The sequence below is a fragment of the Colobus angolensis genome, unplaced genomic scaffold (assembly GCF_000951035.1).
Source record: "Colobus angolensis palliatus isolate OR3802 unplaced genomic scaffold, Cang.pa_1.0 Scaffold53, whole genome shotgun sequence".
In the NCBI taxonomy this organism is placed as follows: Eukaryota; Metazoa; Chordata; class Mammalia; order Primates; family Cercopithecidae; genus Colobus; species Colobus angolensis.
Window position 1 is genome coordinate 5,401,904 of NW_012118821.1, and position 27,650 is coordinate 5,429,553.

A 27,650-nucleotide genomic window follows, 5' to 3' on the forward strand; every position below is an offset into this window, starting at 1 on the left:
CTGGAGTATAGTGGTGCGATCTTGGCTCACTGCAACCTCTGCCTCCTGGGTTCAAGCAATTCTCCAGCCTCAGCCTCCCAAGTAGCTAGGATAACAGGCCTCTGCCACCATGCCCTGGTAATTTTTGAAGTTTTAGTAGAGATGGAGTTTTGCCATGTTGGCCAGGCTGGCATCAAGCTCCTGACCTCAGGTGATTGGGGTGGGATTACAGAATTGGAAAAGTGCTGGGATTACAGAAACGAGCCATAATTTTCTTTCTATAATTATCCAGACTTTTATCTCTCTTAACAGTTGTACAATTATTTGAATCTTCATCACTATCAATAAAGTATTGTTAATAAATTATGTATAATTATAAATGATATATCATTGCATTAATGTATAGTGCTTTAAAAACATAAGCTAAAATTGAAATCTTAAACTAATGAGATATCTGGAAGTCCTAGAAGTTTCTTCCTGCACTTCAGTGAATCTCCTTGCAAATTTTTGGAGAACATTGGCTTAGGGCCTGAACCCTAGGGGGCTGCCTTCCAAGACGGCAAACCTGTTGTCTTAGGGCTGCAATAACCAAGTACCACAGACTGGGTCACTTAACAACAGAAAGTTATCATCTCAGAGTTATGGAGTCCAGAAGTCAGAGATCAAGATGTTGGCAGGGGTGGCTTTTTTGGAAGACCGTGAGGAAGAGTCTCTTCCATGCCCATCTCCCCGCTGACGGTGGTTTGCCAGCAATCTCGTGTTCCTTGACTTGTGGAAGTGTCAGCCCAGCCTCTACCTTCATCTTCCTGTGACATTCTCTAGTAAGGGTATAATTGCTAGTAGGCGGCATAATTTATAAAACAGCTAGCAGGGGCATCATTTATAAATGTCTCCGTGAAGCCCCTCCAACTTCGTTCCCAGTGAGAATTAGTAAGTTCTTTCTCTGCTCTTTTATAGGAAGTTTCTGTAATTTTTCTTTAACTCCTATGTATTCTGTCTTATATAATGGTCGCCCTTGTGGATTTTCTCACAAAATTAAAAGCTTGTTAGGGAAGAGACGTTTTCTTTGACATTTTTGTTCACTTCCTTTCATCACAAGTCCCTATTTTTTCACATACTGACCCCAAACACTTTTTTTTTTTCAGAATCTCCTCATACGTGGTGGTAGATGATCAATAAGTATATCTTGAATTACATTGACCTTTCTGTGGAGCATAAAATCCTTAGATATAGTTAATGGTAACTTCCTGGCCAGTTACCTTTGTACAAATAATTGACATTCATGAACTGCCTTTGATTCTTGCGCATGTGCCAGCACACAATTGCTCCCCCTTGTCCAGTGTTATTTTTCCCACAGTTGTTAAAGGGGAAGTGCAGGCATTGCTGGTACGTGTGCAGGCTCACAGAGTTTTACTTAATTAAGCAGAACTTGGCTAACATCTGGGGTGGAGACACGTTTTCCCCACAGAAAATTGCCTTGTTCACTCCAGATGAGTCATGCCCTGATGTCTTGGTCTGGGAGTGGGTGTTCAAGGGAACCGTGTCCCAGCCACTGCCACCACGAAATGCTCTTTCTGTAAGTGGCAGGGATTTGGGATGATGCAGAAGCACCTGCATTTCTCTACAAGCTTTGGAAGGAGTTATATTTTCCTGAGTGTCATGGAGACTTTAACTTAAACCTTCCGTATCCCTGCTTATCTGCTGACTTGGCTGTTAGACAGAGGTGGAATATATGATTAGCATCTTGCCTTATTGTTGCTATTCTTACTTATTTGGCCTTTATTAAATAACTAGTTGTTGCATTAGAATAGGCTATGATTTCCCAGTTTTACGATTAACTATTTCGCTATACATCAGCATTCTGCCAACTCCAGCAGGTGTCCATTGCTACATACATTGCCCAATGTTAAGCAAAAAAAAGATTAATTTCTTTTAATCAGTTCTTCATTTCCACATCACAGATCAGCTGGATTCACCACATAATTTTCTAGGGTTTTCACTCCAATGTTGTCTTGTTGTTGTTGTTTGTTTGTTGAGAACAAGGTCAAATTGGGCAATAAGCTGTTCTGATAATAGTAATTGGAATACAGGAATGACCTATGCCTTCTTGACTGCCTGGTGAAGTCATTTGTTCTAGAGAGCTGGCCTTGTCCATGTTGGACAAACTCAGTGTTCCCATGGCAGCGTCCAAGACTGTGTCCACACTGGAGCAGTGTGAGGAAGCCATGAAGAATCTCACTACTGTTTCAGTAAAATGGGCATAAAGGGCTTTGTTCTTCTAAGGAAACGTGGATGAAATATTTTTAAACCATACATACACTTTGAGACAACCAAATAAAGTTCTAGTAAAAGTGCCTGACATGTAGTTACCCACCCTTACAGTACATATTTTGTGTCAGACACTTCACGATGATCTTAGTTAATTGTTACAATGAGCTTTTGATACTATTTGATAGATGAGGAAATTGAGGCACAGAGAAGTTAAGTCATTTGCCAAAGGTCATGTAGCTGGTGAGTGGCAGATCTGGGATCAGAAGCCAAGGATGGGCCAAACCTAGAATCCATACTCTCTGTGCTCTGCTGGGCCCACAGGCTTTCCGAAGATTTTGCTCCCCTCTGCCTATTCCAACAGGTGAGGAGTTTGCACACCCATATGGATTTTTAATATGGATTGTGTCTAGTGTAGACAGAGGTCACCAGCCTGCTGTATGGCTCACTCCTCAACTCTGCAATGTACTGCCATGCTTTTGAGGATTTGCTTCACACAATGAAATAATGGAACGATTCCATTTCCCTTCTATGAATGACCTTTTATTAGCTTGAGAGCAGCTTACATACCAGTCATTCAGTATCGAAAAGCAGAATTATTTGTTTCTGAGAAGGCTCACCACCCACCTGCGTGTTCCCTTCTGCTAAACCCCTTCCCTCAGACTTGAAGACAGCAAGTTACAGGGGATAAAACATAAGGCCCTTGTTAATTGCAAATTAACAGTGCCAGGAGTATATGCAGATGACACCTGAGGTCAATTGCTGACAGCGTCCTATTCTGGTTATATTTTTCTTTTCTGCCATGCAACTGTGCACTAAGCAAAGAGAGGGTGGTCTTAGGTTCTTGTTTAGTTCTGCATTTCTGCAGGATGAAATCCATGTTCTTGGCCTACCACTATTTTTATCTTATAAAGTCAGTGGTTTTTGCTTGTATTTACTCGTTCACTTTAACCAGTTTCAGGCTCTGGTAGTTTCCAAAGGTGTGGCTCTCTGGACATGCATGATGCATGGAATAGATGACACTTGCTTAGCTAGTAAATATCAGGCTGCATGAAATTGCACATTCTCAAGCGATCAATTGTGAACCTCCAATATTTGCAATAGACCCATGGGAACATTTGTGCTTTTGCTGATACTTAGATTACATTCATCAGATGATTTTTTTTTTCTTTCAAGGCTGGCATTTCAGTAATTTTTTTAAAGGTTGCATGCCAAATGACAAAGTCAATTAATTAAATGCAAAATTCAAAATTTGTAGAAAATAATGATCACTGTACCAAACTGGATGACCTGGGGGGGGGGGGGGGAACAAAAACAACATTTCTGACTTCCAGCTGATGAAAGGAATGCTTTGGTTGGGACTCTGACGTAGAAGGGATTCGATATTGGCCACATTAACAGCTACTTGGAAAATAAGCCTTGTGCCAGGATTTTGACAGAACTGTAGGCTCCACAGCTTAGGACAAGTGACAGTGCAACTGGTGATACCTTCTGAACCTCCGCTAGGCTACTGGACCACATCTTAGCCCAACCTTCTGAAACATCCATCCATCCTCCCATCTTCGTGATTGTGTCCCAGAGAAGAGTCGGGTCAGACCCAGGCCTGTCTGGCTATAAACTCTTAGATCTGGAGGGAGCAGTTGGAGTATTCTATTGTAGCAACCCACCTTTTTCTAGGGAATCGGAAGCCCCTGCTTGGCTCTCCCATGCTGATATTCAGCACAGCCAGCCTGGGGATGGGCATCTGTGCAGGAGGCAGTGTGAGCTAGGCCATGGCCAACTCCTGAGCCTCGGGTCCTCAGGGAGGCTGGAGGCAGCGTAAATAGCTGATGTGATGGGCAGCAGGTTGGAAATCTGAAGTCTGGGGGAGCTTGGCTTGCCCTTCCTGGTGCAGTATGACCCCATCCATGCCCACCTCTCACCATGTTAAAAATGGAACCAGTCATGACCACCCATGGGCATTCCTTGTTTGTGGCTCTGCTGTAATTAAAAGTGCTGTGCAAACTCTGAATAGTAGCAGGAACACACGTTTAAAATCTGGGTTTTCCTCCAGCCGTGCCCCCCCCAAAATGCCCTTCATGACGTCCCCTTCAAGTTCCCTTTCCAATGCATCTCCCTTTGCTGTGTGGGTGTGGGTGTGTCCTGCCCACCCCCTCCGTGCTCTGGAATGTGTCCTCCCACCTCCTCCCGAGCTCATCATCATGGTGGGATTTCAGCCCTGGGTTCAGGCCCACGGGGAGGCACTTGTGTGCAGAGCGCCTTCCAGCCCGCTTTGTTTCTCACTACCTCTGCTTGTATAATACCATTAAGGAGAGTAAAATCTCCTGCAGGCCATTGTTGTGCAATGAACTGAGAAAATGTGTGCTAAAGCACATACAGAGAAATGCAGAAATACAAGTATAGATTCCAAATGCCAAATGCCAGCACTGAAGATCCTTCCTGAAGGATATCAGTTCCCTAGATCTCATCCTTCCTGCAGAGAAAGGAAAGAGTCTGGGGTTGGGAGTGGGGGGTGGTGAGGTGATGGAATAAAAAGCCCAGCTGCTAATGGCTGAGTTCTTGTGAAATGGTCAAACTTGGGTGGTTTGCACGTGCTTTTGGTGGTCCCCACAGCCACCAGCTAGACTCCAAAGCTGCAGGTGGCAAGGTCCAGGCACTCCTGGCAGGGATGCTTCATGGTCTCTGTGGGTAGGTCTCCTGCTGGAGCAACGTTGAACTGAGACTCCCCAACTCCATTTCTGTCTTGGTTCTTTTACCCCCACTTCTCCACCTAGGCATCCAGCATGCTGGGTTTTCAGGGAAAAGAAGTGCTATTGTGCATGGGCAGGCCTAGGCTACACAAATAAAGAGATGGGATCAGTATGAAGGATGACACAATCTTTAGTAAAGGCAGAAATAAAAGGGTCCCTGCATGTTCCTTCCATCAACTATTCCTGGCAAACAGTGGAACCTTGATAAATACTCAGCTATTCAAGGACCAGATTCAGAATTGGGGCTATGGAGTTTGGACAGGAAGAGGTAAGAAAAGCCTTTTAGGAGATAAGAGTCTGCACAGGTGCTGAAAGGTGGAGAGACTTTGAGAGAAGTGATGGAAGAAACTTGGCATTGCTGGGCTGGCTCCATGGATTAAATATCTTGGAGCAGGATATGAACTGATGGAGGGTCTTACATTTACTCGAGCCCTTGGGTGAGTCCCCAGGTAACAGGGCACGGGACAGATTGCTACAATCTAGGATGATAAAGAAGGCTTCTTCACTACGAAAGACTTCTGTCAGTGGTGTGCTCGATGGACTAGAGTCAAGAGAGGCTAGAGGGTACTGAGGAAGAGAGGGTGTTTTCTGCCATAGGTGGGGCTCCTAAAATGGAGTTTGAAAACCATTCAGAATTGGCTAGTGTTACTCTCATTTTTTTTTTTTTTTTTGTAGACTTTGTTACTCATTTGGCTTGGGAACACCCAGAGCCTCCACATTTCCTTTATACTGTAGTTCTTTAAGCAGATTTGATTTATTATTTTTGCCTTTGGGGAGAGAGAGGTACCCAACAACCTCTAGGGTCTACGCTCCCCTTCTTTAGCGGATTTTGTTTGCCCCTAGATGAATTTACCTGATTAGCTTCTCCCAGATGACAAAAGGCCTTTGTGGAGTGCTGACGGGCCATTTAACCCCTTGTCTTCAGTTTCACGGGCAACAAAACCAAGCTGATAATACCTGCCTCCGAGGATTGGTGTGGGGTCAAGAGATCATTGATGGGAAAGTGCTTTTAGCCTTTTCAGGAAGAACAACTTTGCATGCCACAAAAGGATTCGTTCCTTTGAAGAGGCTTTCCTGTTTTAGCCATTTAAACACTCTCTAAAGGGACTTTCAGGGTGTCCTTTGAAGGGAAACTTGAGGTGGCTCCGGTCAAGCCTTTGAGAGTGGGATTCCTTCAGGTCCTTTTCTGTAGCTAAAGGGTTGGGGTTAAGATAATCATAGTAAGACGGGGTGCCTCTGTGGGAGTGTTCTCTTGCAAGGATGGGGCAGATTACAGAGGAGGAGGAAGAGGTGAAGGAAGAGGAGGAAAATCTATCTGGGTTTGTTGAGACTTTTACTCTGGGAAACCGGAATTCTAGTGAGGAATCATGGATTCTAACAACTAAAATCATGTTTGCATGCTGAATAGTTATAGTAATAGGCATTGGCAAAGTGCTTTAGAATGTATGGAATTGTTTTTGTTGTTATCATATTTTGATCCTTTTAACAGCTCTTTGGTACTGTTATTATTGAGATCTTTCTTTAACATCCTTTTTTTAAATGAAGGTACAGAAAGCAAACATAATTTATAATTTGCTCAAGAGGCAGATGTTATCACCCTGTTTCTGTTTCTTCATGTTAAAATTGCCCACCATGTGGCCCAGTTTCCCAAGAGCTTACGAGATGACCCACACAGATGAAAATGAAACTATTATGCCAAGGCCACAAATGTATGAAAAATGACATGAGAGACCCACCAACATGTATTATCAGAAGCAGCCTCAGTTCTGGCTGCTGAGCGGCCCTTGGAGCATTTACAGAGTAAAATCATTTACACTTCATAACGACCCTATGCAGCCGATATTTCTCCTATCCCTATTTTCAGATTTGCAAATGGAGAATTAAGAAATGAAAAACATCTAGCCTAAAGTCACACAATTAGCAGATGGCAGCCGGATCTGTTTCCCAGGCAATCTTGTGTGACCACTCTATTGAATGGGCTCAGGAATTGAGGGTAGGTTTGGGGTGGGAGAGTGTGCCCGCTGGTTAGAGGAGAAACCTATTCAAAGAGAGCCACGCTCCTCTTTTCCTCCTTACTGTACCAGATGCATCATAAGGTTCAGGGATGAGATGTGGTGGAAGGACTGGGGAGATGAGAAGCTGCTGGCTCCCCTGCCAGCCCTGCCTGCCAACCTGTGGGCACGATTTGGTCTTTGCCTTCCTTTTACCTGGCATGTTGGAGCCACGCTCAGCACTGGGGTCTTTTCTCGGTACACAGGCAGGCTGAGTTACCAGATTCAGGATTAGGAGAGCACCTGTGCCCTGGACCTAAGCAGCAGAGTGGGCCACCCAGAGCTGAGCAGTAGCACAGATCATGCACTTTTTTTTTTTTTTTTTTTTTGACACAGAGTCTTACTCTGTCACCCAGGCTGAAGTGCAGTGGTGCCATCTTGGCTCACTGCAACTTTTGCCTTCTGGGTCAAGTGATTCTCTTGCTTCAGCATTCTGAGTAGCTGGGATTACAGGCGTGTGCCACCACACCTGGCTAATTTTTGTATTTTTAGTAGAGATGGGGTTTCACCATGTTGGCCAGGCTGGTCTCAAATTCTTGACCTCAAGTGATCCGCCCTCCTTGGCCTCCCAAAGTGCTGGGATTACAGGTGTGAGCCACCACGACCAGACAATAATGCACAGTCTTCAAACACTCCCTGAATTGCATCCTTCTGCATCCCGTGCTCTGAAATGCCTCTGGAGAGATGGGTCCTGAGCACAATACAACTGCATTTTAGAATGTGCTGGAAATGCCCCCAATCCAGTATAGAATAATTGGCCCATATGACTGCAGTTCATCTGCTGATAAGGCAGCCCCTTGCGCTGGTCATGTTGTCTTTTTCCTAGTAGTTACATAAAATCCAAACAACTCTAAACGCACTGCCTACACGGGCTGCATTAAGCTTGGCAAATGGAGTGATACATTCCTAGCATGCATCAACTTCGATTGTGTCCTTTGCTGCCTTTCAACACTCAACTTAAACTTGAAAGAGGTTGGGGGATGAAAAAGCACCACTGGGAAAAAAAAAATCATCTCACTGGCATATTAACAGATAAGGGTCTACCCTGCTGACACAGTGCCAAGCAGAGGTAAACATTCAATGCTTTTATCACAGCAAAGGCATTTCTCCTAAACTGGAGCAATAATGTGGGTTGGAACACAGGAACAGTTTCTCCTTTTAAATGTGTTTTTCAAGTTCAAGATCTAAAACTACAACTGAAACGGGCACTTATTTGTAAATGACAACCCTATTCTTCTTTAGATTATACCACATTTATTGAATTTTTATGATAATTTATAAAGATGGCCAAGCAATAAAAGTTAGGCCATGATAGCAGAGTGAACTATGAGGCTATTTCTAAACAGCATTTTCAGCATATTAATTGTTGCTTAGTCCTATCTCTTTGGGGCCTCTGTTTGGGTTTAACACCAGAGCCAGCAAATTAATCCAGTCATTATATGGCCGAAAGCTGTATCATTTACCAGTTCATGATTGTTCAAATCAAAATCCATACTTTTCTGGATGTCCCCAGGGTTGTGAACTAGATAGGGAAGCTTTATCATTCTGCAAAATAATCTCTTGTGGTTCTCTCTCCCCTGCATTAAAAGAAACAGCCCATTATTACATTAATTTTCATATTAATATGAAACTTGCTAAAAGGCAATTTGAGGCATCATCCTTTCTCATTCCATCCTACCACCCTCTTCTTTGACTCTGCCGCCTGCCCGGCAGGTAGAGTGGAAGCCCGAATTCCTTGTCTTTCTCCAAATCTCAAGTCACAGACATGGCCCAGCTTAATTTGAATCAAAATGACCATCTACCTCTCTACCTCCTAATTTTCAGATCGTGGCTACTCAAATGTGGATGCAGTCTTGTGAACTTGGGTTCCTAAAAGAGTTTCTCTAAGAGCAGGTGCAGGTCTACATGCTGCCGAGTGTTCCTTCCATGCAGAGACTGGTAGGCAGAGCCAGTGAGCTGCATTAGAGGGAGATTAGGAAGCTATAATAAAAGATACTAAATTCCAGTTTCTTACAGATTAGCACATTTTAAACCAAGCGCAGCTTCCCACGCCATGGAACCAATTTTACCCTTATTCTAGCCCTTAGCTCTTAATGAGTTCGATTACACAACATTTTACCTGAACAAATAATGTTGCAAACTTGAGATCAAAATCTGAAATTTTCTTTTTTTTATTTAGAGTATGAGCAGGGACAGGAGGAGAATTGTTGATTTCCAAGTGGGTTATTGTCTGTTCGACTCACCGGGCAGCGTTCCTTCCTTTTTTTGTTTTCTTCCTGCTCGCTAGCATTTGCCACCTCCGTTTTTACCTAGTGCCCATAGGAAGTTGAATGTGGAAGGGTGCAGAGTGGAATCACAAACAACACATGTTTCAGATGGAGCATTTTTCCCTAGAATTTTTCAGCAGCCAGAGAAACACAGTGAGTATTTCGGGTACTCTCTGCATATGATCATTTCACTCCTACAACCCAGTAAGAGGCAGCTCTGGAAGGCTCCAGGGAAGGGAAGGCGCTGCTGGCTGAACATGTAGAAAGCCGAGAGCGGGTGTGTGTTTTGGGGACAGAATCTTAGCACCTTTCTGAAGTTGGCATGTGGTTATCTTAGCTGCGAACACATGACGCTCCCCTGCTTCATTTGCCTAGGACTCCCCGTTCTAGGACACCACCTACACCCCAGCATATGACTTTACGGCAAGCTTCGTTTCTTTCTGATGGAATTAATCATCAATGTGCTCTAGGACTGGGCCTTTCTACATTGGCATGTGAAGAGCATTTATTTGTTGTTTAGAGAGTCTGTGATTTTCTCCATTGCTTTGATGGTAAAGCTTTTTATACCAAGCACTGTTCATTATCGGAGTTCCTTTTCTAGAAAGACAATGGGATGAAGACATTTTCCAAAAACACTATTGCAGGGAATGAGATGGTGGGGAGGATGATGAGAACGCCATCCCATGGGGACCAGTTATAATGACTTACATCAGTTTCGTTGGAGCAATTTCAGAATTTATTTGAATGGCAAAACACTCCTTTTATGATGAAACAAGATTCAGTTCAGCAACCCAAGTTGGCACCAATGTGCTGAGGCCCCATTTGATAGTTCTCTGTAAATTAAAGTATAACTTCGCTCCGTTTACTGCCCCGAGTTACAAGAAATGGAATTCTACTTGGGTTTCCTGACGCCGTGGGCTCTCATGTTCAGTTTGGAATGGCTGTGGGCTCTGAGGGGATGTTAACCGCACCGAGGGGCTTAGACTGATGCTTCTAGTTGGCTCTTCCACTCTGGGGCACTGGAGGCCAGCCAAACACATTTTTCTGCTGCGTGTTTTGTATGAGGAAGTCTCCCTTTCAGAGATCTGCTCTGATGGGCGCTTTTATTTTTATTTACATGTGGAATGAGAATCTACTAAGAGGAAGGCCCAGCAAGATGCATATGTGTCGGTAAACCTTGTAGACCTGGGCTAAATTCATTTTAAAATGGAATTGGATTTTTTCATTATGCACTGGCCTGGAATGTGCTTTATTGAATCAGTCATTTTCTAAAAGTGTTTGTTCTTATTTCAGTGGAAATGGAAATCGGAGCACCACGCAGGATCAAAGAATAATATATTTTGTGGTGTTTCATGCAGTTGGAAGGGACAAACAAGAACTGACCAGAATGGACACAGGCTTTTCTTCTTCAGTGCTGCCACTGTTCCAGAATCAGATCAGACAAAGTGGTATTGTTTTCTCTTTCCGTGTCTTATGGAGAAAAGGAAAGAGAGGGGGCTGGCAGATGGTTTCACGCAAAAAGATACATTAAAGACAGTACTCACTAGCTGCATTCGTCTAGAACTTGGTTTCTTCAGCCATTAAATGGGCAGAATAATTAGGCCTCATAGGGTTGTCATGAAACCAATTGATAAGTTAAAGTGAGTTTAGAACAGTGCTGGCACATAAAACGAAATACGTGTTAACTACTATGCTACTGTTACTACTACTAGTACTACTATTACTACCACTACAACTACTAGTACTACTACTATTACTACTACTACTGCTACTACTACTAGTACTATTACCACTACTACTGTTACTACTGTAATACTATTACTGCTGCTATGACTACTCCTACTATTAATTACTACTACCACTACTGCTACTACTACTGTTACGACTACTGCAACTGATTGTCATCACCATAATCATTATTGATCATATCTAAACTGCTTTTTGGAGGCTACAGATGTTTTTAGCAGAAGCTGTATAAGTCCATGTATGTCAGATGGCTTCCATTCCTTACTGGCTCTGTAATTTGGGGAAACCTACTTAAACTATGTGGATCTCAGTGTCTTCACCTTTAGGTGGAGATAACAATGGCTCCCGTGCACGGGAAGTGCTGTGTTGATGTGGGTTAGTGATGGTGGTTACCACTGTTCTTTCATTCACGTGCAAGCCATTTGGTCATTCTTCCTCACACTGTAACTCTCACTGTGATTCACCCCAGAGGCATCTTTTGATCAACTTCTTTGTACCAAGTATATTGCTGTTTTTCTCACGTCAGTCTCTGACCCACGTCTGCACCTTTACACTGGCCTGAGATACTGTAAATTGGAGTGAAGCTTATATCTACTAGATATTAATTAGCTATGTACAGATGATTAATTTTCCTATAATGACCGTGTTTGTTCTTCTGAATTTAAGGTGACAATTGGCTTCTCTTGGTTCTTAATCATGACAATTATTCTTCAAAATGATCCAAACGTTAACCTGGTGATATGCTTTCTTTTTCTTGTGAGGATGTCTAAGAGTTAAGAGGTTTGAGCCAAAGGAGAAAAGCAGAAGAGGTAAGATAACCATTCCAACAGCAGCTTTGGGTGAAATTGAGTCACATTGTTCACCTATTCAACAGAGTGCTGAGTATGAGATAGATATGCTTCCTGGTGTCTGTTGATTGCCCTGATTAGAGAGACTCAGAGTTAGAGTTCTCGGAGTCTTTGTGTACCTCCTTCTAACTCTTCTCTGGAGGAAAGGGACCCAGCCTGTGGCACAAGGACCTACTCAAGTACTTATAGAGAGGAGTTAGGTGCTGTTTGCCAAACAGGCACCTCACCATCTAATCAGACTTTTGTTCCCAGAAGTTCATTTCAGAAGATATAGCATGACTTTTAGGGCATATCCAAATCCCTGCCAGAATACGCTGGATGCATCTTGCTTCTCTCTCTCCATCTCTTTTATTTTAAAAATAGATGCTATTGTAGTTTTGGAGTCCCTGACCAAGAAGGCAACGGAGCTGGATTCTATTCCTGGCCCTGCTGCTGTTGCCTTGCTGGCAATTCACTTGACCTTTCCCCTAAGGAAGATGCCTGCTGTGGATAGACCCCGTGGGGGCGTTGGGAGGATTTTAGGAGTGAATACAACTATCTCAGGCTATAATACGATGCTGCCAGCCACTTTGAGGCTCTGGGATGAAAGATGCTGTGTGAAAGAGAATTGTTATTACATTTTGTTAAAAATATGGATCAAAGGCTGGCTATACAGTAAGTGCTAAATGTTAATTATTGTTATAATATCATAACAAAGCGGATGCCAGAATGGTAGATCCCACGAGAAAACCTATTATAATAAGCCAGTGTGAAATGTACATATTACAAAGATATTTGGCAAGGAGGCAGTTTTGGTTTTGAAATCTCAATGAACAATTAAGTAGAATAAAAAATAACTTTTAATGCTATGACAAATATAAGTGTCTTAACAACTCTTTAACATAAAAATAAGGGGCTGCTTTTTCCCCATACAGAAGAGGCAACATTGTTTCTTTCTTTTTCCCCTGAGCAGAAGATACATTTCCTTGGACATGGAAGAAAAAGTATTATTTGTCTTTATAATGATCCCTTCAACAGCCCTCTTTATGACAGAGTTAGATTTGGGAGAAAATTCTGTAAGTTTTTAATAGCACAATGAACAAAACTATTTTTAAATGGGTTCAGATTCTACTGCCTATTTCTCTTTCCTTCTCCAAATGCATTTTTTTTTTTTTTTTTTTTTGAGACGGAGTTTCACTTTTGTTGCCCGGGCTGAAGTGCAATGGTGCAATCTCAGCATCTCAGCTCACTGCAACCTCTGCCTCCTGGGTTCAAGTGATTCTCCTGTTTCAGCATCCCGAGTAGCTGGGATTACAGGCATGTGCTACCACGCCTGGCTAAGTTTGTGTTTTTAGTAGAGACAGTGTTTCTCCAACTCGCGACCTCAGGTGATCTGCCCGCCTCAGCCTCCCAAAGTGCTGGGATTACAGGCATGAGCCACCGTGCCTGGCCCAAATGCTACTCTATTTGATGGCATTAGAAAATGGACTTCGATATGCATTCATAAATGCCACCAGGTTTTTTGGGCTCAAGCTTTTCACCTATTTTCAGATCTGAAGTGCATAGTCCATTATGTGATATCAGCTGGAAAAAGGAAGAGAAAGAGGGAGAGAAGCATAGGAAGATGGATTTAGAAAGAGAGCCCTACCGTTAAAAAAAGACCGAGGTCAAGAGAACGTAATTTTTATATCCTAGCGCTTTTTAAGAATGGATCATGCATGAATTCACCTAGCATGCTGTTTTTTTCCCCCAGAATTTTGTGAGAAATGAATAACCAACTCTCAGGGGAAAGAACAAGTCTGTATTTGCATTGGGCTACGTATTACCTTTGAGGAAGAAGGGGAGAGTGGAGGAGAACCACACACTTCAGAGCAAATTTGCAGTAGATTGTGCACCCTCTGCTGATAGGATTATGGCCAGATTATAGTTATAATTGCCTTGGCTGTGACTCTGTGTTTATCTGCCTTGACATGGACCCAGCCACCTAATTCATTCCATGCTCATTTCAGTTTTTCCCTTTGAACTAATTTTCCAGTTACTCTAACTTTTAAGAACACATCTGTTGCCTGGGCATGGTGGCTCACCCCTGTAATCCCAGCACTTTTGGGAGGTCAACGCAGGCAGATTACCTGAGGTCAGGAGTTTGAGACCAGCCTGGCTAACATGGTAAAACCCTGTCTCTACTAAAAATACAAAAATTAGCCAGGCGTGGTGGCAGGCACCTGTAATCCCAGCTACCTGGGAGGCTGAGGCAGGAGAATTGCTTGAACCTGAGAGGTGGAGGTTTCAGTGAGCCGAGATCACGCCACTGCATTCCAGCCTGGTGACAAAGCAAGACTCCATCTCAAAAAACAAACAAACAAACAAACAAACAAACAAACAAACAAACAAGAATGCATCTGTTACAGGAAATCCACAAACTCCATATTTGTCAGTCAGTTGGTCAGTTATGTAAAGGGGAGAAGGTAAGAAATCAAACATAATAACAAATAACTTGTTTGGGATTAGAGTTGGAATGTGAAAACATCTAGGCTTGTGCATTAAAACAAAGTATTCAGGATGACTCACAACAGAGCCCAAGGGAAACCACTGCCCCTGTGCCTGTGAACTTCAATGGGATAAGCCTGCAAGAATGCCTGGTCTCTGGAAGAAGCAGCCATACCAGGTGAACCTGGGCTTGGGCTGGGACTGGGCCCCAATGGGGCTGGAGGAGTGTGAACGAGGATCCTGCCTTTCTCAGGACACGGTCATCATTTCTGCAGCCCCTTTCATATCAAGGAGTTTCATGAGTGCTTTGGAGCCATTTCTTAAACTTCAGTGGAGAGCTGAATGACAGCCTCAGCACTGCCCTCAGGATTTCTTGGGAAAATTAGCAGGGCAGGTGAGATGCAGGTACACGAAGAGAAGCTGGAGGGAAGGTAGGGGTCCCATCAGGTCCCAGCCTCTATAGTAATTCCCAGGACAAGTGGCTGAGTAGCAGAAAGTGAAAGCCCTGGAAAAAGCCTCTGTCTCTATGCTGGACAGCTCTCTCTCAGCTGCTCTTCAGCAACTGGTGTAAAAATTAGGGTCATTACTGGTGCTGATTTTAAGTTTGGATTCCTGTGGTGTTCCATTCATTTTACAACCAACCTTGCTTCTGAAGCCACGTCCACCAGCTGCCAGGCCAGAGGGAGGTGAAGTGAGCTGAGACCCTGCCCTGCCCTTGGCCTGCTGGATACCCACTGGGAGGCACAGTCCCAGGAAGCCAAGCTCAGAGAAGATTCCTGCAGAGATTGCAGAGCCAGGAGAAAGTGCGGGGCTGGAGGTGAGTAAGCTGTCAGAGAGCAGGGTCTAAGTGTTCCCAAAGGAGGAGGTGGTGCATTCCTCAGGAGGCCAGGTATCCACGAAAAGAGTCAAACTCTGTAAAATATTTGAAGAGATTGATTCTGAGCCAAATATGGATGATCATGACCCAGCCATCAGGAGGTCCTGAGAACATGTGCCCAATGTGGTCGGGTACAGCTTGGTTTTATACATTTTAGAGAGGCATGAGACATCAATCAAATACATTTAAGAAATACATTAGTTTGGTCCAGAAAGGTGGGATAACTCAAAGCGGGGGCTTCCAGGCTATCGGTAAATTTAAACATTTTCTGGTTGACAATTGGTTGAGTTTGTCTAAAGACCTGGGATTGATAGAAAGGAAATGTTCAGGTTAAGATAAAAGATTGTGGAGACCAAGGTTCCTTTGAAGTCTTGTAGTGGCTGCCCTAGAGACTAGAGACGACAGATGACAAATGTTTCCTATTCAGATCTATGAAAGGTGCTAGACTCTTAGTTAATCTCTTGAGGACTGGGAGGGCCTGGAAGAAAAAGATCTAGCTATGTTAACAGAGATTCTTTACAGATGCAGATTTTCCCCCACAAAGGACAGCTTTGCAGGGCCATTTCAAGATATGGCAAATCAACATGTTTTGGGGTAAAATATTTTGATTTTCTTCCTTGTCTTGTAATGTTATGAGAGTCACGTTGGAAACTAAGTCACAATATATAGGGTTAAATAAAACTCATCTGATGAGAATGTATGGTTTGTAGGGCATGATTCCCCAGATTCCTTAGATAGGAATTTGGGCAAAATAAAAAAAAAAATCAGAGCTTAGTCCTCACAGGCTAGGGAAGAAACCACATGAGCAAAGAGAGGGTGGTGAGAAACCACTGTGATTCCAGGGGTAGCAGGAAGCTCTGTGCCCTGGTGCCATGCCCAGGCCTGGGGGTGGGGGGTGGAGGTAAAGTCGGGCTCCAATCAGGCTTAGAATGTGTGTCACAGGCTGAATGGTGTCCTCCCAAATTTATATGTAGGAGTCCTCACCTCCAGGAGCTTAGACTGTGACTGTTTGGAGATAGGATGTTTATAGGGCAGTCAAGTTAAAATGAGTCCTTTAGGGCGAGCTTTAATCCAGCATGACCCACGTCTTTATTAAAAGGGGAAATTTGGATGCGGAGACAGATGCATAGAGAGAAGATGAGTTGAAGAGATGGAGGGAGAAGAGGACCACCTGCCAGGCAAGGAGACAGGCCTGGAAGCCTTCTCCCTCCCCGCTCTCAGAAGGAACTGGCCTGCCAACACCTGGCTCCCCAGCAGCTGGCCTTCAGGGCTGTGCGATGACATATTTCTCTTGTGTAAGCCACAGGCTTGTGATACTTCGTTAAGCAGCCAGTACAATGGCCCTGAGCAGCTTGGACTCTTCACAAATCTCGGTGGATCTATTCCCCTGGGCATCTGGTTACAATGCAGGTTTGGATTCGGCAGGGTTGGGGTGGACCAGACACCTGGTGTGACTGACAGCCCCCGGCTGCTGCCTGTGCTGTGGGTCTGGTGACCACACCGTGAGGAACAAAGCCTTAGACCAAAGATTCTAAAACCAAGCTTCACTGAAGAAGAAGCTCCTGGGGAGATTTTAAAAAATACTAGTGCCAGGACTCCACCAAAGACGGTTGGCTTTAGAGCCTAGGGTTGGGGCTGGGCCCTGGTATTTATCCTCCAGCCCTCTGGGGAGGCTGCTGAACAGGCAGGAGTTGAAAATTCCTTGGCCTGGAGGAACTGCTGCAGGGTGCTACCTCGCAAGAGAGTGGGGCCAGGGCTGTGTGGGATGTGTCACCTCTGGTCAGGCCACGTGGGGAAACTGCCACAGACTGAAGCCCTTTTGGGGTTTCCTGGATTCACCTGAGAACAAAACACTAACAGTATAATGTTTCAGTTCAAAAAATAAATTCAATAAAAATTATTTTTTTAAAAAATCCACACACTAACAAACCTCATCAACAGGGGCATGGCTCTGAGAAAATATACTGGGACTACCGCAGCCAAGGAGAGGGTAGGGGAAGGAAAAACGTTTATACCCTGGGGGAGGGGAAGAAACACCACCAGCCTCAGAAACAGTCTTGCCCAAAGGCTGAGGCTTCCTGAAATGGTAGAATGTGCCTAGACTGCCACTCCAGTGGTGTCCAGCATCATAAAGTGGGTTAAATGGAAGGATCTGTAAGACACAGACTCTCTGGGGAGCAACACAGAGGGAAACCCCAAAGCCAAGGAGGAGATACGAATAAGGACACCAGGGAAAAAGCATCAGGTACCTGTATCTACAGCACCCATTAGACACAGCCCAGCTCTTGCCAGATTAACACGAACCCAGGACTGTTCTGTTTGATGCTAAAAACTCATGTTCTTCTTGTTACAAACATGCCCATGAGTTATCATACCAAATAATTTCAACAACCAATGAAGTCTTTTAAATGATGAAAACCGAGATGAAAATAAGACTTCACCAGCTTCAGGACAGGGTTTCTATGTGTTGAGTGCTACTTATATTCTAGATGCACGTGGTACTGTCCTTGATCTTCATTTGTTGTAATGATTTTCAGTGTCTTTTCTGATCGGGCTTGGAAGGGTGAAGTCACCAGGCGAAAGTCATAGGTGCTACTTGTTGCAGCAGAACTGGAAACCAGATTTGCTGCAGCTGAAGCTGGTATTCTCACTACCACGCCATGCTGCCTTTTATAGGAGCCTCAGCTCTAGAGGCAGGCAGCCCTCTTGCAACGGGACTGAGTCCATGTTAGAGAAAAGCCTGCTTGCTTGAATGTAATTATTGCTTTGTTTGAGTATGTAGATTATTCACTGAAAACAGCCTCAGGAAAACAGTGCCTTCAAAAGAGATAAAAGAAAATATGCAGACCAATGACTGGGCATCGGCTGACCCACCTGATAAGAATAGACTGGTGGCCCCTGCAGAAGATCTCAAAACACTGACCAAGAAAGCCATGATTAACTGCCCACCTGAGACTGCCTACATTTCACAAGAATGTTTTGATGATTGGTCTAAGAACTGATCATTGAAGGCTGTCCAGTCTTTAGAGCTCTGGGCCTAGAGGACAAACCAGAAAAGAAGACATCAGAGGAAGTGGAAGAAAACCTGAGATATATAGGTCCTTAGAAGATAACAGATGATGGTGATTCCACAAATGGAGACAGATCACACCTGTGGCCAATGTTGCTACTTAATCAAACGTGATGGAGAACCAGGAAGGTTCACTGGATCACCTGTTATGGTTTGGCTGTGCCCCCACCCACAATCTCATCTCGAATTGTAATCCCTACGTGTCAAAGGAGAGACCAGCTGGAGGTAATTGAATCGTGGGGATGGTTTCCACCTTACTGTTCTCTTGTTAGTGACTGAGTTCTCGCAAGATCTGATGGTTTTATAAGGGACTCTGCCCACTTTGCTCGGCGCTTCTTGCTGTATCACCTTGTGAAAAAAGTGCCTTGCTTCGCCTTAGCCTTCTGCCATCATGGTAAGTTCCCTGAGGCTTCCACAGCCATGCTGAACCATAAGACAATTAAACCTCTTTCTTATATATTTTTTTAAAAAAATCCCTGATCCAGAGGCACATCTAGGAGAGGTGGTCTTTGAATGCTAGTTCACAGCCTCCCCCACATCGCCGGCTTCTGGAGTGAAGCTAACTTTCCTTTCCCCAAAGCTCATCTCTTGAGTTTTTGGCTTTCAGGTGACAAGTGGCCTGGACCTGAGTTTGTTTATATTATGATAGGGTAAAAATCATGGAAACCCAGTTGTGATCCATGTTTTCTCTGATGGGTAGACAAAGTCACCGTGCTGACAAGAGGAGCCAAGCTGGCCCAGACAGCCTGCAAAGAAACAGGGAAACCGGCTTGAGCTCCCCAGAGTGGGTGGTTCAGAGGAAGTCATGAGCATAGTTTTGGAGACAGAACAAGTTTCTCTAGCTCTAAGTGACATTTTGTGACACCTCCTGAAGAAGAATCGACTACTTGGGGCTTTCCTGGGAGGAGGAGTCTGTGCATGGAATTACCGGGCTCCCTTGTCAGAATGCATGGGGGATCGTCCCAAGCCCATGGGCCAATCCTGGCTTCAGTTAGCTTTTAGAATATTTTTATTAAAAACGCTACTGATGGGAAAATACCCCACAACATTTCCTCAACACTGTCGAAGCACTCGTCATTGGGAGTGTGTGTGGCACAGGATTTTAGAACAAAAAGCACGAGCCTTGGGTGTTTGTGTTGGGGAGACTTAGAGCCCAAGTGTGGGATCCTTGAGGAACAGTCCAGAGCAGCTAGGGAGAAGTGGGGAGCAGTGACTACTGGTCCTCTTGCATTGAGCTTTATTTGCTTTACTTGGTGACTTTCGTCTTCCCTTCTGGACTCTCAGCTGCATGGGGCAGAACCCACCCTGGCTAAGGGGAGGCTGCCAGCCTTGGAGAGTGGTGCCTGTTGAGGAAGCGGGTGCTGAGCCTCTGGCAGGAGAGACCTCCAGCTGACTGCGGGCTGGGGAGGGTGGAACAGAAGCTGGAGGGACGAAATAGAGTGGTCACCAAGCAAGATGTTCTTGGGATATTGTGCAGAAGTGAGCACCACCAGGTAATTTTTCTAGGGACAGATTACGTCCTCGGAAAGGGCAGTCTACTCAAGAGACACCACAACTGTAGCCATGTTGGCTTATGATAGGCTCTCAGGAAAGTTGCCTTTGGCAATGACCCTCACTATGGCTGTATTAGTCCGTTCTCACACTGCTGATAAAGACATGCCTGAGACTGGGCAATTTACGAAAGAAAGAGGTTTAATTGGATTTACAGTTCCGCATGGCTGGGAAGCCCCACAATCATGGCAAAAGGCAAGGAAGAGCAAGTCACATCTTATGTGGATGGCAGCAGGCAAGGAGAGAGAATGAGAACCAAGCAAAAGGGGTTTCTCCTTATAAAAGCATCAGGTTGAAACTTATTCACAACATGAGAACAGTATGGGAGAAACTGCTGCCATGATTCAATTATCTCCCACCAGGTCCCTCCTACAACAATGGGAATTATGGGAGATACAATTCAAGATGAGATTTGGCTGGGGACATAGCCAAACTATATCAATGGCCTCAAAGCAGATTTCACTGAACAAATATCTAAGGTAGCTCAGGGATGGTGATCAGCACTTACTTGGTGAAAATTTGTTGTTCATCCGCTAAGCAATAGTCTCTGTGCTGCGTACCAAGGATGCAGGGATCAATAATGGTTCTAGGTTGAACAAAACCTAAAATGTTAGAAAATAACATCGGATTTTGGATATCAGGACAGAGGGACTGTGAAGAAAATCCTACTACCCTTTGTGCATACAGGGCTATTCCCATTTGAACCGATGTTAAGGAAACCAGCCCTCAGAGGCGTATTGTTCAGAGTATATTGAGTTATCCATCTGGTCCAGCTGATGATAATACCTAGCACTGCTGGGTGTCCCAGGGTCATTTCATGTAAGGATGCAAAGTTTTATCTTTGGACACTCTGTCCACTATTTCAGTAGCAAAGGAAATTCAACTACAAAAATCTAGTTTTCTAAAAACAGGGAGTAATCATTAGTCTTTTCTTTACAATTCCATTATGCAGAAATCCATCCTGGAGTAGTTTTCAAGGTATTTATTTTTATTAAAAATAAAACCTACTTATAAAATAAGTGTTTTCTAGGGTCAGAGTACATTCAGTGTAGGAAAAGGTGGGGACCAACTTTAGGTTAGATTCTGCAGTGTTTATTCTTTCTATTTGAGCACCACTTAATGGGATAAGACCTTTATGTCTCTGGTAAAACCCAAGCAGTGCTTCCTGAAGGATTTGAGTCGTTAATTGGCTTCAGGGTTGAAGCTTAGCAGGGAAGCCGCTCTTCCATTACACGGGAGTTGCTGCTAGCCAGAAGCCGGATCCCGACAGGAACATCTGACACCACCTCTCAGCCGGGTGCGGCCAGTGCCCAGCTCCGGGTCCTGGCCAGAGTGCGGGTGGCTGGCAGGGACGTGCCCTTCCGCACATTGCCCCGACCTCCAGAAGGCTGTCTGCAGTGGATCCTCTGTGACGTAGCCTGCTGGAAGCAGGGATCTGAGCTTCACGACAGCAGCTCGTGGCCAAGAGCCAGTCCAAGTTCTACACGTGGCCACACTCGAGGGCATGCTCATTAGGACATTTGGACTGTATTTTATTAATGGTCTTTGGCAAAAGTCCACTAAGAACTCTGATGCCTGTACCACTGGCAAGTGAGATTCCAAATTTGCTGTTCTCCCCAAAGCCACCACAGAGAAGCTTTTGGTGAGACTGTGAGCTCTCCCAGACATACCAACAGCTTCAAAAAGGGGGAAAAATATCCACCTTTCCCTTCTAAAACAGATATACTGTTGGCTGAAGAGAGTTTTTTGCTTTGAGAAAATGTCATTGATAAATCCTGAAGCTAAATGTAGAAATTCTAGAGAGAGAAAAATCATGATTGGATCAGATCTTTTTTTATAAAGCCAAAGAAAATGTACTGGAAAATTCCTAGTAACTGAAAGTAACTTTTGTGAAGTCAGGAACTTCCAAACTAAACACATCTACTAATCCAGGCCTCTGCTGAGTAATTCTCAGTGAAGTGATTTGAGTGTTGCATCCAGTGAGATCTGATTTTTGCTATGCAAATAAGCTAGGGCATTTATGAGTGACAGTAAAACAAAGTTGATCTGTGAATCAGGCATTAGCTGTGTGAAGATTTTCCTTCCTGTCGGTCCTAGGAAAGCTTTAGTATCTCCATAGATGAATTTATTTACTTTGTCATCATCTATTTCTTGAGCTCTGGCTGGTTGATAGGCTCTGAGTAAGTGCTGGGATATGGGCGTGAAGGAAGCAGACAGACCTGCCTTCGCTTACGTGCTCTGTGGGGAACAGAGACTGGATTCAAAAATAAAATGTGTGCTTTATTCCACAGGCATTGATTGAGTTTCTGTGCTGTTCTACAGAGGAAGGAAAAACGGCCGGGTCCAGGAGTGTGGTCAAGGCCTCTCCTGACTGGCCAAGTATTGACCCCAGGGTTGAATATAGACATGCATGTCATGTTTCGAGGGTGGGTGTTGAGGATGAAGACCCAACTCACATGTTGCCAAATGTACAGTGTTTGAGGACAGGGTGAGGCTGCAGGGAAGGAGGGCCTCGAGTTGGGAGGGAAGACCTGAGACTTCTAGAAGCCCGTGGTTTCCTCCGGGAACATTCCTGTGGGCAGCAGGGCCTGGCTGCTGCTGGTCACCCAAGTGTCCTCAGCACCTCCTTCCTCCCGATGCCTGCCCAGCTCGCCTAGCCTGGCCCGCATAGTGGGAGAGGGGGCCAGCTGTCTCTTCCAGCCCCTGGTCTGCTCCTGCTCCTCTTCAGGAGGGGAGAGGCAGGAGCCTGGTGTCTGGGTGCATTGTACTAACTACTTCTTTATATGCCAAAAGCCTGCCTTCTCCTGGCCCCGGTGCAACACAACTTGATTCTACAACCTGGACTTCCCTCTTGCTTCTTGCTTTTAACTGGGTGCAGTTAGGGGTGATGGTCACAATACACAATGACTAGCAGAGTGTAAGTGTGGCCATTCAGAAAGGCACCAGCCAGCTGTGAGCTTCCAGCCCTGTTATCCTGGCATAGCCCAGGGTGATGCCCTTGCTATAGTGCCATTGAATATATTTGGAAACAGAAGAGCATGAAGATGCATACCCCAGTCTCTAGTTTTGCCCTGCGCTTTGGAGTCTGTCATGTTAGCTGTGGGAGTGGAGGAACAGTCAAAATGCAGTGAATTTGGTTGCCTGCATTCCTGCATTTGCCCCGGGCTGGGGGCCGTATATAGTATGGACCAGCCTGCTGGCGGGAATCTGAGGGACTCAGGCTGGCAGGGGAGATCTCATCTGGACTCCTAAGGACCCAGAGGTTAAGGCAGGGAACAAATCTGAGTTCTGGGGTGATATGGGTGAAATTTGAAGTCCAATGTCAAATCTGTTGTCCAAATATAGTGGTCCTGGAGCCAATATAGGCATTGGCAGTATGGGATCAGAGAGCCTGGAGATGCAGACTCCAGTGATGTCTGGGGTGGGTGGTCTGGAGAATTCCAGAGGCGAAGTGGGAGAGAGGAGAAGAGGAGTTACTTGAGGCAAGTGACAAGCTGCAGCTGGTATTCTTGTGGTCTGCTGTGTAGACAGGCCATCCCAGTTTCTCTTGAAGACTGGCATAGGGAGAACACCATGTCCTGTCTGCCTTTTCGGTCACAGCCCCTTTCTGACCCTGGCTGCCTGGTGTGTCCCTAGCTGAGAATGGCCCTGCCCTTTTTCCTTAGACAGGGATAACCTTTCCAATTTACACCTCATTCAATCCTCAGTGTAAATGTTTGCAAGGAAAAAAATCAGCTTGTTATTTCGACTGCCGTATTTATACCCACCCATAAAACTACACATGGAAACGACAAACAAATTTATTTGCCATTTTTGAAAATTTGGCCCTTAAAGGGCATTAGCAAGAACATTGTGCCATTAGCACAGATTGTTTTTAAAACACTTGAAAAGATCCAAATTCTACTGAATTTGGGGGCCAAGTAGATTGAAAATTGTATCGTAAATTCTAGGATCTCCATGTAGTTTAGTTGTGTGCACGTTAGAAAAGAGAGCCATTTAGAAATGACCTTTATCATGCAAGGAGATGGATCTGAACCTGGATATTTGTATATAAGTGTATCCAGACATCCTTGGGCCATAGAAGGGCCCTTTCAAGACACCTCCTGAGGGAGACCAGAGTGCCTGGTGGGCTGGGACATCCTGCTGGGCACTAGGGCTTGGGACAGGGGTAAGGTGGTGTGTTAGTCAGTTCTCACGCTACTAATAAAGACATACCCAAGACTATGTAATTTGTAAAGGAAACTGAGTTTATGAAACTCACAGTTCAGCATGGCTAGGGAGGCCTCAGAAAGCTTACAATCATGGTGGAAGGGGAAGCAAACACATCCTTCTTCACATAGTGACAGGAAGGAGAAGTGCTGAGTGAAAGGTGGGGAAAGTCCCTTACAAAACCATCGTATCTTGTGAGAACTCACTATTATGAGAACAGCATGGAGGTACCCACGCCCATGACTCAATTACCTCCCACCGGGTGCCTCCCATGACATGTGGAGATTATGGGAACTATAATTCAAGAAGAGATTTGAGCGCGGACACAAGGCCTAACCATATCAGGTGAGCTTGCTCCATGGTCTTCAATGCCTGATGGTGCCTTCTGAGGCACCCATGTCCCTGGGCGAGCACTCAGCACTCCTGCCTTCCCTTTCTTCAGTAGCTCCTCATTGCCCGTGGGAAAAGGCACACATGTCTTCCATCCTGCCACGCTCTACACAAACTCCAGGCTCCCGCTACACCAAAACCTCTTGGGTTGCCCCCAGACCATGATCTGGCAGTTTACTTGTCTGGAATCTGCTTGAAAAGTGGGATGGCCGAGTCTCCTGTGCCATGTCCCTGGGACCTGCCTTTTGCTCCAAGCTGGGCAGCCAGAATCTCCCTCCTGGGAATTGCAAGAGTTGACTGGAGCCTACCTGACAGGGGCCTGATGCACAGCCACCTGAGGGCCATAGACATGGTGTGTGGAGTGTCCCTGGCTCTGGTCCACTCCATGGGGCTTGGTTTTCAGTCTTCCTTCTGTTCTGAGATCTATCTTTATAAAATCCACCTTTTTCCTTAGCCATAATAGGTAGTTATTGAGAGCTTTCCTAAGCTCTTTATGTATCATATTTCATTTGTTTAAAAAACTCTTACTACTTGGATATCACAGATGAGGAAACTAAGACTCAGAAAGGTTATGTAGCTCCCTCAAGCAAACACGGCTGGTGCTTTAATGCCTGGCCCACATGGCCTGTTGAAATATTTCAATCACATTGTCCATTTCTGTAGCTTGTGAGCAAAAGGACTTTACAGGATTCATCCTTTCTCATGCCTCCTCCAGGGTGACCTCATGACTCTAGGTCCCAGCATCTCTGTGCTGGCTTTTTTGACTAGGTCGTGCAGCATTGGAGGTTCCCTCCTCTGAACTCCAACAGAACATGGTCCATATTTATTTCATAGCTTTTGTTTACTTTTTATGCCTTCCTCAGTGGTAAAATCCCTGAATTATTTATGTCCATTGCCTGGAGCAAAGTAGGAGTTTAATACATATTTATTGAAGGAATGTGATTTCTTCTTCCCTAGAGTGTATAAACAGGAGGGAAAGAGAAAGGAAAGAGAGCAAGCTGGTGATAACAGTGGACATCTACTATGGGCCTCAGGTTTCATCTGTGCATTCAATACAGGGCCGGTGCATCGACCTCAGGGTTAGAATTATTTTGTGTTCAATTCCAGTAAGATCAAATAACCTGGCCTGAATTATTGCATTAAAATAATTGAGGAACTAGTAATGTATGTTGGGTGGTCTTACCAAGTCTCAGAAGGTACTAGGAAAGAGGAAGGTGGAGTGAGGAGGGAGGTGGCCACTGCTGGAGGATCTGGCCAGGGCCTGAGAGTGGGAGGAGAGCAGAGGAGGAAGTGGCTTTTTCTGACTAGAGTGCCCAAAGTCTCCACTGCTAAGTGGCATCAGGGTTCAAGTTCAATAGTAAAGGGGGTGCCACCTGTGAGACTAAGGCCTGGCCAGGGAGGAGCCATCCCTGTGCTGGGAAGGGGGAGGTTGTTGGGAGGGTGTGTGGAGCTTCCGTACTGTATTTGTATCAGGAGTAAAATCAGACTTGGTCCAGGGGGACATTGTAGCAAGCCTGTCAGTCTTTACCCCTGGCATTGTTGTGGAAGAGAGAGAGGAAAGAATGGCTACTTTAAAGGTTGGCTGAAGTTTGTGCTCTTGGCTTTAACACTGTGGTTCTTGGTCACCAGGACCCTTTTAAAACGAGTTCCTAAACTCCCCCTAAAAAAATCTATAATCCAGTGGGATCTGCATTTTAGTAGGCACTCAAAGTGATTATGATGTGCAGGGTTCTTTGCAAACCATTTCCCAGAGCCCCCATGGTGAGGACACATTATTGGACAATCTGTGAGGGAGCCCTTTGGTTATTGATCAGATCGTAGTTCTGGGGGAGTCTAATTAGGACTAGACTCTAGTTGAGACCAAGAGAATGTAAGTGTTTTGTATAGAAGGAAAACAGGAACCTTCTTGGAGTAGACAGGTTGTTCTGCTATAAAGTGATTTGGATTTTCTTATAGGCAAATCTTAGAAATGGGGATTTCAGTCGAGAATTGTGGTGGGAGGTAGGATATGAACTCTAGGGGAAAAAGCTGGCTGGGCCCTGCCAACAGTTTGGGACCAGAGCCCTGGCAGGGCCAGCCAGGGTTCCCTCTGGAAGCTAAACTTCAGCAGCAGAGACATGAGGTTTTATTTCTGGTCTGTACAGCAATTCTCCTCTTTTATACCCAGCCCTTCACTATTATACATGACAGTACTGGATGAGGGCAATCTGAGAGTTAAAGGCCTGGATCCCTGCTTACCTGTGGAGCCGAGTGGCAGGGAAGACAGACATAACTGAGATGGTGTGTTTGTTTCTTAAAGTTGCCATAACAAAACTCCACAAGTTGGGTGGCTTAACACCACAGAAATTCATTGTTTCAGAATTCTGGAAGCCAGGAGTCTAAAATCAAGGTGTTGGCAGGGGTTCACTCTCTCTGAAACCCAAAACCTTTCTGAAGTGGACCTGGTTATTTGCATTTTAGGGTGAAGGACTTTAGTACGATAGTCAAGAACCGTGGAGTCAGAATGCCTATGTGCAGATCTCATCACCAAGTGTAGTGACAAGAGCTGGGTGAAAGGCTAATCTCTGGGGCTGTCCATGTTCTAATGTGTAAAGGAGAATTCTCTGTTGTCCCTTCCAGCTTCTGGTGTTGCAGGCCATCCTTTGCATTCCTCAGCTTGCAGCTGTGTCGCTCCAGTCTCTGCCTCTGTTGTCACATTGCATCTCCTGTGTGTCTATGTCCACATTTCCCTCTTCTTATAAGGACAGCAGTCGTATTGGATTAGGGCCCATCCTAATGACCTCATTTTAACCTGATTACATCCGCAAAGACCCTATTTCCAAATGAGGTCACGTTCACAGACACTGTGAGACGGTGCCTCCGCTTACCTTTTACCCTGTCTCAGAATCTTGAGAAATATTTTGACGGAGACTGAATTTCTGGTAGAAATATCAGCAATCTGTGAAATGACAGTTTGGGTATTTTTTTCCAGAATATTACAGGACAAGGTGACCCCAGATGAACTTGGGCCCACTCTGGTTACATATGTGTCATGAGTGCTTAGTGAACTGTGTGTCGAATGAATTACCTAACTTCACTTGTACCATGGCCAACTCTGTGTCATCATTGCAGGATTTGAGTCTGGCTTGTCTGGGGCCAAGCTGAGTTTCCATGCAGAGAAGTACTTAATAAAGGCTTC